The sequence below is a fragment of the Lepidochelys olivacea genome (assembly GCF_965140295.1).
Source record: "Lepidochelys olivacea isolate rLepOli2 genome assembly, chromosome: 10".
NCBI classification, from domain to species: domain Eukaryota; kingdom Metazoa; phylum Chordata; order Testudines; family Cheloniidae; genus Lepidochelys; species Lepidochelys olivacea.
The window spans coordinates 59,263,849-59,278,789 of record NC_140420.1 but is presented as its reverse complement, the minus strand read 5'-3'; the positions used below and the strand labels follow the sequence as shown (position 1 = coordinate 59,278,789).

Sequence of the window (14,941 nt, the reverse complement as noted above, 5' to 3'; positions counted from 1 at the left end):
CTTAATAGAAGATAACAATGTGCCTACCCCACAAGTGTTATTCCTATAGTTGGAGTGCAGGAGGTCTGTTCTATGATCTAAATATCCTATGTTCAAACCCATGTAGGGAAAAGTCATAAGTGCGAGGACTTCAGAATAGTTACAGTTGATTTCATACTGGAAAATATTGTATTTAGAAGTGAAGTTGGATATTATGTTAATATTTGCTTTATTGTTATATGTATAGTAATTGTATTTTGGTTAATGAGAGCTGTTCCTTCAAGAACAGGGTGGTGCACTTAATTACAAAGTTTGAGGAAGACTAAAAGCAGGGTGTAGGAGATTTTGCCTGTGTGAGCAGAGAGTGAACCAACCTGTTTGTGCAAGCATCTTAAAGGTCAGAACTTGATTTAATAAATCTATTTTTTCCCAGATAGCTGTCCTCATTTTTGAAGATGTGATATTAGGATTTACTCAGGGCTTTTCTAAGGTGCTATTGAGCCTTTCACTGTAAGTTGCCAGTAGGGATAGTGTGATTAGTTTGGAGGGTCTCAGTTTCGGCTCCCACATCACAGCTCTTGAACCTCCCTGGGCTCCCATGGTTCCTGACTTCTTGGCATTCCACTTTTTGACCTTTCATCCCAAATAGTAATTAAAGTTTTACAAAAATTTGAAATTTTTCTCAGGAGGGCAAGATTGTTTTCTGTCCAGCTTTAATTTTATACTAACTGGCAGAGTCAGCAGAAGCCAAGAACTGCATGCCGTAGACCATGGAAACTGAACTACCCCTGTTCCTCTAGAAGATATTCTCTTCCACCTCCCGATCTGGATGGGGCATGCATGCTTCCAGGGCAGTGTATGTGAGAAGATAGCCCTACTGAGGCCTGTTGGATAAACAGAGGGCTTAATTCACCAGGGCACCCAGTCCATGTCTTTCACCAGCACTGTGTCTACACAGCTGAAAGTTATGATTATATGCAAAATTTTATTAAATAATCTGCACAAAATTCCACACATTGGACTCCACCTCATTCATGGTCGCTCATAGTGATTTGTGAGTGAATAGGGATCAACTTCTCCAGAGATCCCACATTACTCACCCACAGGACCTAGTAGCAAGGCCCAGCTCAGGCTCTCCTGTCTGATACCTGCATGTCGTAGCAGAGAATTAATTCCCAAGTTATGCTTCCCATCTGGAAAATTGGCTTTGGCTCAATCTCCTGGCTTTCTGGTTCTTGCAAGGGTGAGGGTCGATAAGGGAGCAGACCCCTTCATAAGGGTACAATGAGGGGTTACAAAAATGCAGCTGGAGTCCAGGACAACATGATTGTGTAGAGATGGGAAACCTGGTCATAGATGAAGTGATTGCTAGGCGGGGTTACTTTACATAGGTTTCCTGTAAAACCCAGGTCTGGCCCTGGTTTAAGTTCAATGGTAGCTGGGAACGGCAGGTGTTCCTCTTCTAGAAGTTTCAGGATTGTGAGGAGAGTTTTATTTTTCGAGTTGGTGGATGGAAGGGGCATCAATGTTCCGTTTCAAAGTGATCTCATCTCTCTATAACATTTTGTGCAGAATATAGAACACTAATGCAATTTTGTGTGCAGTTTGTAGAATTAATAGTAGTATGCTTGTATTCTGCCTGTCGTCATAAACCATCCCAGTCTTCAAGGTGGCCTTCAGCCTTGATTTAGTCCCCCATCAGTGTGTGATACCAAGCATAAATCTCTCAGTGAGGTGGTGGTACTGCCGCCTTCTGAGCTGTGAAATAATACATGCTGTATGGTCAGGGCTCCTAGCTACCCATGACTGTGCAAGTATGAAATCTGTTACAGGGTTTTTCATTTCATATGGGTAGGGAGAGAAGCTGGGATATGAAGCTTTTTTGGCTGCTCACAAAAGGAAACAAATATTTTAAAACCCATTGGTCTAATTTCCCATTCTTCATCAAGTGAAGCATTAGGTAGTTGTTTGAGGTAGGGTGCTAGACTTGATGGTCAGAAGTCTAACCTGATATAGTAAATACTGTGTTACTGCAGCAGTTAAATACTATGGGCAGTGACTTATTTTCTCTCTCTTCCATAAAATAGCACAAAAACTAGAAGATTTATTGAAAATAACTACCATGTGACTGAATGTCATTTGCCATGCTAGACCCTAACGGCTCAGAATTGTTAGTATTCATGTAAAGATTTAGGGGTAGGGTTGCCAACTTTCTAATCACACAAAACCGAACACCCTTGCCCCTGCCCTGCCCCTTCTCCAAGGCCGTGCCCCCGCTCACTCCACTGAACACTGTGGTTCCTGGCCAATGGGAGCTGCAGAGCTGGTGCTCGGGGCAGGGGCATTGCGCGAAGCCCCCTTGGTTGCCCCTATGCCTAGGAGCCAGAGGGACGTGTTGGCCACTTCCTGGGAGCCACATGGAGACGGGTAGGGAGCCTGCCAGCTCCACACCAACTGGTGGAGCTGCCAAGGTCCCTTTCCGATTGGATGTTCCGGTCGAAAACCAGATACCTGGAACCCTATTTAGGGCCCCATTCTCCTCTACAGGAGTTGGTTTACTACTGCTCTTCTGTTGAAGGGGCATGGTATGTCCTGCCCCCGACTCTCCCATATAAGAAGACTCAATCTGCAAATCCTCTGAGATCAATGAGAGCCTTGGAGAATCTGCAGAAGGCAAGGGGCATCTTCACAGGTGGCTCCCGCTGAAGCTGTTTCCTGTCTCTGTCCACGATGTGGCTAACTCCTCCTATTTATCCCCCCTCCCTCCTAGAAAGAGTGTGAGGTGGTACACGGTGTGAAGGGAGCAGCAACACAATCTAATATAGCTTGAGGTTGCAGATTTTGGTGCAGGAAAATCTGCGAGAGACCAGTTGGCACAATTACTTGCCCCCTTCAATTCCATGAAGGTTGGAACCTGCAGACCCTCCATGGAGGATGGGCTTCTATGGTGTTGTGGGGGGGAGAGCATGTTGCATGACAGTGCTTCTCTCTTCTGTGGGTAGCCATGGAGGAGAGCATGGGGCTCTGAATTACAGGATTTCAAAAAGTTATTTCTTGTAAAGCAGCGTCTCATAAAGTCCATGTCATTTGCCTTTAAAAAAGGTTAGTAGCAGCTGCAAAGAAACATGTTTTCTAGCACTTTTAAAATGGACTTTTGACCAGTTAAACCTTCAGTGTGCCTCTGCCAGAGTGCTTTATGAACTATCGTATCACATCCTAGGAACCATCTGCTATAGAAGAACATACATTATAAAGAGCAGTATTGAATTTTCAAACATTAGAGCTTATCTGGATAAATTCTTTTTATAAACAAGAAATAGGTCTGGTTCCTATTATTGCCAAAAAAAAAAAATCAACAATTTCATTTGAAAAATTAAACAATTTCTGAGTGATGAGAATGTTGTGGGGGGGTTTGGTAACTATTGTCCAGATCTGGTAAGCATTTAAAAATGTGATACAATTATGTAAAAGATTCAAATATTTTTGTTTTAAATAAAGAAAAGATTGTGAGTACCAAGGTTTAGCCCCACAGAAATGTTTATAATCCCCTGTATTATAATGGGGATTATAATACAAATTGACATAAAATATAGGTTTCATCTGAACCAAAGTAAGCAGCTGGCAAAATGGCATTTTATGAACTACTTAAGTACCTGATCCTGCAGCCCTGCTCACATAAACAGTCCCATAAATTATGGGGTTGATGCTGCAAACAGAACCATGTGCTTGTACACTTCCTCCCACCCAAATTTCAGAGGGACTCCAGGTGGGAGGAAGGGACCATATACAAGGTCCTATTTGCAGGATCATGCCCAATGATGGCTGAATCTGGGATAAATTCACTTTGAAATCCATCTCCTTCATTCCTCCCGAAAATGTTAATTGAGGTGCTTTGATTAAATAGAATCCTTTGGCTGAAATTACAAGTAAAGGCAAAAAAGACCTATGTTTGTGTTATTTCATGTCTATAACAAACCATAATTACCAATCTGTATAAAGTTATGTTATTGTTCTGTGAGGTACTCTTTAAAATGTGTAGTGTGACAATTGTGTCACACTACACAATTAAAATGTGTAGTGTGACAATTTTTTTGACATAACCTCTTTTTGCAATGGCTTTGCTTGGTAGTATCAGTGGAGTTTGAACTGGCTTCACTCTTGTCTGAGTAGGTCCCCTGGATCTTTAATTTAATGCCCCTGTAAAATTTGGACTAACCTGAGATGATTGGATTTAGAAAGCTTGTTGGTGAGTAAATCCAGCTGCTTAGTCCAATACAATACAACTGCAAAAAGCCAAGCTATTACTTTCTTGGACTGTTTTCAAATTCTCCAGGTGAAAGTGTTGCTCAATAAAATTTGGCATAACATGAAGCACTGGAACAATGGTGCCAGCCAGAAAACAAAAAAATGTATTGTTCTAAATTGCAACTAAATTTTTGATCTTCAAAAAATATTGGAGGTTGTCTATTCTGGGCTATACATTTTCTATTTAATTGCAGCAAGTAGAATATTTTGAAAAGTAAGCAATTTGTTAGAATTAATTACTTCCCATAAGCAGCTGAATCAGTACACACCCTTGTGATAATTTTTACTTCACAAACAAGAGAGAGGAATTTGTTTTTATTAGGTAATGAAAATAGTGATCTTAAAAATCAGTCTCATGAAAAGTTATGTAAAAACACTGCTCCGATCTTTACTGAAAATCATATCTCTTATGCATTTGAAAAGAACTTTGTGTATTTTCCTTACAGAGCACCACTCAGTTTTACTCCTTTGAAACTACATAGCAAAAATGTGATACTCAAACCAAAAGTAGCTAGTATGAGAGAAATCCCAGACCTTGAATTTTCTTCCTTGATAAACATAGCTTTTTTTCTTTAACAAATAACTGTAAGAAAATAATAACTGACCCACTAAAGAAAAGAAATATTTTTAACCTCCTTTCGTAAACCAAATAACGCAATAAAGACTGTCCTGTCATATCGCATCTGATGCACAGACTTGTATGTCAATATAAATAATCCATTATCAGCACTAGAAGTTAGTTTTCTGTCTGAAAGTTTAAATGCAAGGAACATCTGTTTAAAACTGTGACATAAAGTATCAAAGAGTGTATTTTCATAAAGGTTTTAAAATAAAACCCAATATGTACAATTTCCCTACATTTTTAATGACATTTCAACATGCTTGTATATTTCATGGTTAGGTTTGCTTTGGTCTGGTTTTTGTCAGTTGACAGATGCCAAGCTACAAAATACAATTTACAAGCAGAGCCTTTCAGTTATCAGACTGGCAAAGATAGTTTTTATTTCTGGACATACATTAATTAGGCACCTTGATTTTGATCTGTATTATCTTGAATGAAAGTACTATTAAAATACAGTATGACTATACCTCCATGCACCATGGTTGGTGAATTCAATGCTGTTGTGGCATTTTTCTTTCTCAATAAAAATGCTATCTATAGTAGCTCTTTCTGAGAGTAAATTGTAAGAAGATCAGAAAACTTCTGAATATTTTTAAGTGATGCAAACCTATATGGAGGAGTTGATTTAATAATTTTTCACAAAAAAGACCTATGTTTGTGTTATTTCATGTCTATAACAAACCATAATTACCAATCTGTATAAAGTTATGTTATTGTTCTCTGAGGTACTCTTTAAAATTTGTGACTCAATATTTATGAGGTGTTTAAAGTATACATAATATTATGGTGACATTCTGAAAGGAAAATATATTCATCCCAAACAGCAATTGAAAATACCTAATGCATGAAGGAAGACTTTTTGTAGTTCTCAATGGGTTGTAATTTTTGCCAGTTACAAACTTCTTGTTGCAAATTATTGCAGAAAAACTTGTTATGATATCAGCGTTTGCATTCCAGAAATAACACTGGTCATTCTTTTGTATATTCTCTACAGCCAAGCTAATAATATTGGGTGTATTTTTGTTTGTTTCTGATATGGAGCAATCTAATCAAATCCACATTCTTCACACAAATTTTTGTTCCGAGGATATACCAAGTACAGGATCTGAATATTTATTGTTGCTGCACATACAGGAAGGTAAATACAACCAGAAGAGGATGAATAGTGTCTCTGAATTAGAAGTGTATGAGACAAATTGAGGTCAACAGTGCTTTAAAGATGCATGCACATTTATTGTATCATTTTCCACTTTTAACAACGACAATTTTCCATTGTTTAACAACAGTTGTATCATTTTCCACTTTTTATTAAACCTTTGAAACAAATCCTATTATGTGACTCTAAAAAAGTTCAGTCCCTTTATATTACACAAGAGAACTATTCCATTTGAATAGCAGCGGTGTGTGTGAAAGGTACCAAACTGATAGTGTTGGAGATGGATGTACAGAACTGAAACAGCAGCAGTCTTCCCCATGTTAACCTTTAAAGTTCCCCAGACCTTTACAAAGTGTCTTTGCCTCTAGTGATTACTCCCCATGTCCATTGAGTTAGGACACTTGCCATTTAAAGTGGAAAAAGTCCCTTTTTTGCACAAAAACTGTGGAAGCGTCTACTTGCCAATGACTTTTTGCGGTGAAACTCAGAAGTTTCACTGCAAAAAGAAAACATTTGTTGGTGATGATTTGAGAATTTTAAGCTCTGATTGTTTGTTGTTTGCAGGGCCGGCTCTAGGCACCAGCAAAACAAGCAGGTGCTTGTGGCGGCACGTTTCGAGGGGCGGCGTTCCGGAGCCAGCCATGCCGCCCCTCGAAATGTGCCCCCGCCGCCCCAGCTCGCCTCCGCCTGCTCCCCTGAGCGTGCCACCGCCGCTCCACTTCTCCCCCCTCCCTCCCAGACTTGCCACGCACGAAACAGCTGTTTCATGCGTGGCAAGTCTGGGAGGGAGGGGGGGAAGCCGAGCAGCGGTGCGCTTGGGGGAGGCGGCGATGGTTGAGCGGAGGCGAGCTGGGGTGGGGAGTGGTTCCTCTACCTCCCCCTCCGTTACTTCCTGCGCTCTCCCCTGCCCTGCTCACCTCCGCTCCGCTTGCTCCCCTGAACGTGCTGCCTCTCCCTCGCCTGAGAGGAAGGGGGGAGAAGTGGACTGGCGGCGTCTTCAGGGGAGCAGGCGGAGCAGAGGTGAGCTAGGGTGCGGCGTGTGGGGGGGAGCCACAGGAAGCAATGGGGGGGGGAAACGCGGCACGCCCCAGGGAGGAGGCGGGGCCGGGGATTTGGGGAAGGGGTTGGGAAGGGGTGGAGTTGGGGCGGAGCCGGGGGTGGAGGGGGCACAAAAAAAAAAAGCAGGGGCGGCCAAAAATATTTTTTGCTTGGGGCTGCAAAAATCCTAGAGCCGGCCCTGGTTGTTTGATTTGCATGATCATTTCTTAGGCTATGTCTACACTAGTACTTTTGTCAGGAAAACTTGTTGATCAGGGGTGTGAGAAAGAACATGAGTTTCACTGACAGAAGTGCTGGTTTGAACAGCGCTATGTCGGCAGGAGATGCTCTCCCACTACTGCTGCTTATTGGAGGTGGTTTAATTATGCCAATGGGGGAGCTCTCTTCCATTGACATAGAGTGGCTACACGGGAGACCTTAAAGTGTAGACGTAGCCTTAAAGTTTCATATCTTTTTCTTGTGGAGATTAGTTGTTAATCTTAATTTGTCAGTAGTAATAACTTTCTTTTTCTTCTTTGAGGACTACTAAACACATGGTTTTGTAATATCAAACCACATTTGCTAGTATGCTATTGAAAGCTTTCAAGTATTGAGTAGTTTTGTTTGCATTTCTTCTGTTTTGCCATTGGTGGCTTTTGCTGTCTAGCTAAAGTCAACAAAGAGCCTGTTTCATGCATATTAACACTTTGGTCCCTGAATCACATGTACATCCTGCTAATTAAATATTGAGCATGTTTCTCCTGTGTAAATACATGCAAATATGCCATAGCTGATTTTGAGGAGACTAGTATTGTTACAACGTATTGGTTTCTGCAAACTAGATTTCCTTTTTTAGAGTTAAATATTTTTCTAGATTTGTTTACATTTTCTGAAAATATTAACTAAAGTATTTAAAACACTCTTTACTCTTATTGCAGTTTTTCAGTTCATTTCAAGACCATGATGTGTTCAGAGAAAGGGAGCATGGATTAGAGTTTAAAGCACAGGATTGAGAGCCTGAACATCTGGGTTTTGTCCTGTTCTTCCAGAGACTTGCTACCGTAGTTAGTGCCGTTTGGTTCTTATCTACTTATTTGCTTTTTGTGAATTTACTGAGCTGTGTAGATAGTCTTTTTTCTTCCATGCTTTGTTAGCCAGCAAGTATTCAGTGCTAATGTTACTTTTTAAGGTTCTGATCCAAAGCCCACTGAAAACAGTGGGAGTCTCTCCAGTGTTTTCAAAGTGCTTTGGATCAGACTCAGTATGATGAGGCAAATGTCTATTGTATTAGATTTGTCATTGTATCTCTGTTATCATAATACCTGGAAGCTGTGTAGTTGTTGCAAGATAATATCATACACAATGAGAAAGGAAACTCCAATATTATGCGGAAACGTATGGAATTGGAGACCTGAAAAAATGAAACTTAGGAGAATTTGTCATTTCCTTCCATTGTTCATCCTCTTGCATTTTTTTCCTTTCCCCTGGGCCTTCCCTGTTTCGCCCTTTCTTTTGTTCAATGACTCTTCGTGTTCCTGGAAGTCTTAAAGAGAATTCAAATTCCATGTTGTTTATTTTATTTCCCTGTATTGAAACTAACAACATCTGGCAGAAATGGTAGCTAGTTTACCCAATGTTTTTGCAGTCCAGGAAAAAATTGGTCAATGAGGCTGTCTTTTGTCATTTGGACCGTCGATTGGCCCTCTGGCATCAGAGCTGGGAGACCAGCTTATTGAGAAAAGGAAATACTTGTAAATAGAAAAGGAGTACTTGTGGCATCTTAGAGACTAACAAATTGTTAGTCTCTAAGGTGCCACAAGTACTCCTTTTCTTTTTGCGAATACAGACTAACACGGCTGCTACTCTGAAACCTGTCAAATTGCTAAATAGGACAAATTCCCAATGCCTTGGGAGAAGGGACCCTGAGATTGACTAGGAGCTGTGGCTGGTTTTAGGCCAAGGTGGGAAGGGTGTCCATTGAGAAGAAGTTTAGCTGGCTGGTGACTAGCAGACTAGTTGGCTGGTTAATGGTGAGCTGAACTGTCCTTTTAGTCTGAAAAAATGGATCAAATTCTGCATGTTGTCTGAAACCCTCCTGTCAGTCATAACAGCTGAAGGGGCAGTTTTTGCTGAGATACAGGAGGTGAATGAAACTGTTAAAGTTTTCTGTTTTGATGTCTTTATTGTGCGTCCCTTCTGGCCATTTGACTTCCTGACACATCTTGTGATGCTTCTCTTGGAAAACCCAAGAATCCCTCTTTCCATTCACTTCCTTATGTAGCCCTGGTTTCTATTTTCTGTTATTGCCATGATATCTGTGGTAGGGGTTCCTGCATACTTCTTTTTAATGTTGGTCTGGGGCTTGGTGAGCATTTAGTTACCCAGGGCTTCTTGGCATGCTATTCTCAGAGATCCACAAAGATTGAAAGTGGGTTCATTAGGATCGTTTTGTGGGTCTTTGGCACAGGACAGCAGTTCTGACAGCTTATGGGATTTGAGCTCTATATCCTGAGGAATTCCTAGTTGTTCTGAGCACTCCCATCGATTGTCAGTTTTGAGTAGCATGTGGCATTTAATCAGTCTCCATTCTGAGGCACTTTGGTTCAGTATCTTTTGGCTAGTATATCAGTCCACTCAACCCTAGAGCTAGATGAAATGCTGTTTTCAGGAATATTTGCTATAATCCATGTGGTATAGTCTCCCCTCAGTGGTGCTCTTATGAGAGTTTATGAAAATTGTCTGTATGTTAAGCCTTGTCTGCACTTGGGATTTGCCCAAGGTATAGCTGTTGGTGTCCAGGGACTGACTGAGGTAAGCCTGCTTGAAACTAGTAATAAGCAGCACTGGTGCTAATCATGGCTTTGCATTTCTACACTAGCTATGCGCAGCTATATCAGTGGCGGGCCACCAATGGCTGAAATCCTCATTGCAGATAAGCTCTTGGTCAACAAACGCTTGTTCTTCTAATTTTTATGTTGTGACAGCTTTGTACAGAGTTCTGTATTAATTGTAATCTACAGCAATTATTTACTATTCTAGAAGAATTCTTTGGAGAGAGCACCACTGCCAGTAGATATGATATGAACAGCACCTTCACTGGCACAAGTAGCAGCAAGAGTGGACCGAGAGAGTTGTGTAATATGCAACACATAAGTTTGGCTAGGGTCTGTGATGTAACTATGGAAATCAATGGCATTACACCATTGTGTTTTGCCACCTTTGTTTATGGATGTCTGTTTGCATCTTCCACTAATACATTGCTTCCTAAAGACAGATACCTAAAAGAGGAAAAAATGAAGCACCAGTCTTGCAGTATAAAAATTTCAATATTTAAATCAATTATTTCACTGGAAAGATGTCATTGGTAGCAGGGAAAGTGTAATGGTTTTACCTGTCTGATATTGGTCTATTAAACAATGGCAAGTTTAAAATTATTTTGCCATAGTAATTTTGAAGCAGTTCCTCTTCTGCTTTTGTCTTTGACTTAACAGTCACAGGGTCTGTAACGGGGTCTCGCCGAACCCAGTGAGGGCTCTGTCTCAGTTTCCCCTTAGTGTTTGTCCCAGTACGCACAGAGCGGTCAGGCTGCTGCAATGACTTAGCCCCCTGGCTAAGTCTAAAACTTCACCCTTTCCAGAGTTTAACTCAAAGCAGAGGCAGATTAAGGTTTCCTAGGGCCCTGGGCCAGAGCAAGTGGGGGGGACCCCTCCCCACCCCTTCTGCCTGTGACCCTGTCCCTGTTCTGCCCCATCCGCCTGCGGCCCTGCCCAGAGCCCCACCCCTTTCTGCCCCTTCCCCAGGGCCCGCTCTTGTTCCACCCAGGGTCCCCCCATTTAGGGTTGCCAACTCTCCAGGTTTGGCCTGGAGTCTCCTGGAATCGGAATCAATCTCCTGATGACTATTGAAAGCAATCCAGGAGATTTTAATAGGATATTTAAAGAAAATGACATTGTTATGTTGGAAGAAAAAAATCTCCCATTATAAGCTTCAGTCAGAGTGGGCAACCCTAGAGCCCCACAACCCCTTTTGCTCCTTTCTGCCTCCCTGCATTCACTGTGACCCCAAGACTGGAGAAGCTATGTCCCCTGTTACAGCCCTGGGGTACAGCAGGGAGTGAGAGCTCCTCCAGTCCCAGGGCTGCAGCAGGGATCCAGGTGCAGGAGCTTCCCCCGTAACTCTCCCGTGCTTCTGCGGGGGAGCAGGGTCGGGGCACTGGGGCTTCTCCTGCCCTGCCTGCCCAGTGCTTCTGGGACCTTCCCCTGCCACCCCACGGCTTCTGCCGGGGTCAGGCCGGGGCCGCCTGGGGGGATTCCCCCACCCTAACCCCCCTGGCGCTACTGCTGGGGAGTAGGGTTGGGGCTCAGGGGCTTCCCCCGCCCAATGTTGCTACCATGGAGTGGGATCAGGGGATTCCTCTGCCCAGCGGCTAGGGCTCCGGGGCCCCCCAGTTGGCCGAGGCCCGTGGGTCCAGTGGCTAATCCGCCACTGACTCAAAGTCCAGTATACAGTCAAGATCAAGTCTTCTTCCCCAGACTCTTCCAGTGGGCACAACCTTCCCTCTGAAGATCTGTTCTCTTTCACCTTGTATTCAGCCCTTTTCTTGGATTCTGATCAGTCTCTTCTTTCCCTTGTCGGAAAGGGACACTGCACTCCCACACAAAATGGTATATAGGAGAACACGTGCCCACCCAGTATGACCATCCCTGGAACAACTAAACACCTGGCCTATATGCCCATAATCCAAAATGGCCATGTGTTCTCCTTCTCCTGGAGCTCTTCCGATACTTTCCCAGACTGATCTCCTAATTGGGCCACCTGCTCTTAATGGAGTGCTAACTCACAGATCTGCTCTCCCTGCTATCTGAGCCACAGGCTGCTCTGATCTCTCAGCGGCTTGATTCAGTCACGTGACCCTTGTGGGACACTTTCTTGGTCACCTTGTTACCCACCTGCTCAGCGAGAGAGCTACTTGCTTGTGGTTAACTGGGTGTGGACTCCCAGACACCCTGACAATCTCCTCTTGGTGGAGCCCTTACTTTACCTTGCAGGTTAACAATGCACGCAACCAATATACCAATGCACGCAATCAATCTCTGAGACCCTTAGAAGCCTTCCCCTGTAGCGTCCAGCTGTTAATCACTGAACACCCTCAGAAGTTACCAGATTTGCCACCCCAAAAGATAGTGTACACACAAATGTGTTTGATTCAACTGAGAGTCAGCTCCTCTATAACATCACACTACTGAGATACAGTTATAGTGAAAACAATCATAAGTTTCTTAACAAAAGTGAAGATTTAAGAGATAATGAGTAAGGATAACAAACAAAACAAATGGTTTCACATAAAACAGTATAATGTGCTTTCTAGAGTCTAAAGTTAACTTTAACAGGCTAAACCCTTGTCTAAAGTAGTTTCTCGCCTAAAACAATCTCCCAGTGTCTCCAACCAACATGGCTGGGCTTTCTCTTTCACGAATGCATAAAACACAGTCCTTTTTGCTTTCCTCAGTGAAGGACTTTTGCCTCCTCCTTATATCCCCTAAGTTCATTGTTTTGTCCTTAGAGTCCGGCTGACACCCCCACCTCCCACCCCACCATGGTTTATTCCCTGGTGTGCTGGCTCCATGTTGCCTTCATATACAGTGCTTGTTTTACATGTGAACTGAGGCCAACAGGTGAATATACATCCTTTGTCTGGTAAAAAACCTGTTTGACACCCATGTTTTGATTCAGACTTGAGACAACTAATATCCGTACATACATTTTGCAACAATTATGAGTATCAGTATCACACAACCTATTATTAGAGATCTCACTTGATCCTGCCTGGATAAATATTATAAAAGCAATGTGTGGGTGCATTGAGTTTGTCAGGAGTTACTGTTACGGAACAGTGTACTCTTTGCCAGTTGGCACTGAATGCTTCTTAGGGTTACACTTTGTCACATAACTACCCTTAATTCCCTTCACATGGGGAGGCAAATTCTGTCTGGTACAGATGCAGCTGAGCCCTAGCCCTGTTAAAAGGCCCCATAACTCTGACAGGGTCTTACTGCTTATTTTTACTTCAGTAGTGCTGACCTACCCATACCCACAATCCTTCTACCCACAATTCATCTTCCTCTGGCAGACTAAAGCATTTGGCACTCTGTCTGTAGTTTGTAATTATTGTCCCCATCCCTCCTGTAGGTGATCTTATGGACATCTTATATTTAAAGAGACAATTCAAGTAAAAACAAAAGAAATAGTTCTTAAAGAAAACTCATTTTAATTTTTATGGTTCAGGTTTGTTCTAGTTTGATATTGCCTTGAAATAAAACAGCTTTGGTGCATGTAATCTGGGGTTAGTAGCATTGGTGCTTCAGCTGATATAACTGAAATATCAAATTTGGGAATATTCACAGTATATTTTCCATTTCCACTGCTCAGCAGAGAATCTGTTTGCAATGCCGTATGGTGGTGGTGAGTTTTCTGGAGCAAGCCAAAAGCAATGATACAGCAATGGCAGGATTGTTTAGTTAGTTTTTGATAGCATAATTAATCAATATTTGTGGCACCATGGGTTCTGCAGATAAGGTGATAGATCTAAAAGGAATTTGCTTTCAGAAGCCCTAAGACTAAAATGTGATGGAGTGATAGTAAAGTTTTTGCAGGCCACGGGATAGCAAAGCTATAGGAAACAGTGACACATTTCCTTTTCTGAAAACCAGTGTTGAAAGCCAAACAGATAAAAGCAGAGCTTGGAAGCATGAGGATGTTGGAGCTTCTTTCACTGCTTCAGCTATCTAAAAGCCAATAATAGCTGGTTATATGTTTCCTCTCCTGAGGCATGCTAGCATTCTCTTATTGGTAGGGCTGATGCTAATCATTGGCTGCAGTCTGACATTTGTGTGGGAGGGGTATGTACTTCCAATAAAAAAGCTAGAGAAATCCTGAATAATAGCTATGTTAAATCAAAAAATACTTGAATCCCAACAGTTTCCTCATGGTATAAGGGTTATACTTAAAAACTTTGATGTCTAAAAAACTAGTGGTTGCACCAGTGTTCGCTACACCAGCATCACACCTCCGACCCACATCAATTGTCAGATGTTCATTTCAGTTTCATCACATGTTGACTCTGAACTTTTGTGTATCATATAAGTTCATTTCGCTGCACATCACTATTCACTTTCACAGACACACTTAACTGAATAAATAGGAATAAAAATATCTAAACCATTTAAGACAATACAAGAATACTTTTTATTATAATCAGTATTTTACCTGCAGTTTTCAAGTTATGCAATATTATAATTGGTAAATGGAACTGTCAGGAAAACAGATGTAAATAAAGTTAGTGATTGAAGTTGCTTTTGTTTATGTTATGGTTGGACTACATATATTTTCTTAAGGACAAGTATGAGATGTAATCATGAACTCTTGCCCAATTTTTTATGAAATTACCACATTAGCTTTTATGCAATCAGTAAAAATGCAGTGTTACCTATTGCAATCTGTTCTTAGTAACTGGCAAACTTGTTCCGTCTTGTAGGAGAAAGGTCTGACATATGTTAATTCTTCAAACACATTGATGCTTGGTTACATTTACTACCATATTTGCCAATCTTGCCAGTGTCAACTAAATCAATTGCTATATTTACATCATTAACAGTCATTCCAATACAATCACATCCCCTGAGTCAACACAGTTAGTTGGCAAAATGGCAATGTTTTGCTAAAAATTATGTAAGGTTCATCACACCTGTTAGACACTAGTTCAAGAACTATGAAATCCTCTTTTTTCCTCCTTGCACATCGGAGCGTTCTCAACACTTCTAGGTTATGGTTTGGAGATCTGG

General features: G+C 41.8%; 1 protein-coding gene across 3 annotated transcripts in view; it reads left to right on the top strand.

Moving 5' to 3' along the window:
• Positions 1 to 14,941, top strand: part of CGNL1 (cingulin like 1) — a 111,650-nt gene that overhangs the window by 22,536 nt on the left and 74,173 nt on the right. The window lies entirely within an intron of this gene.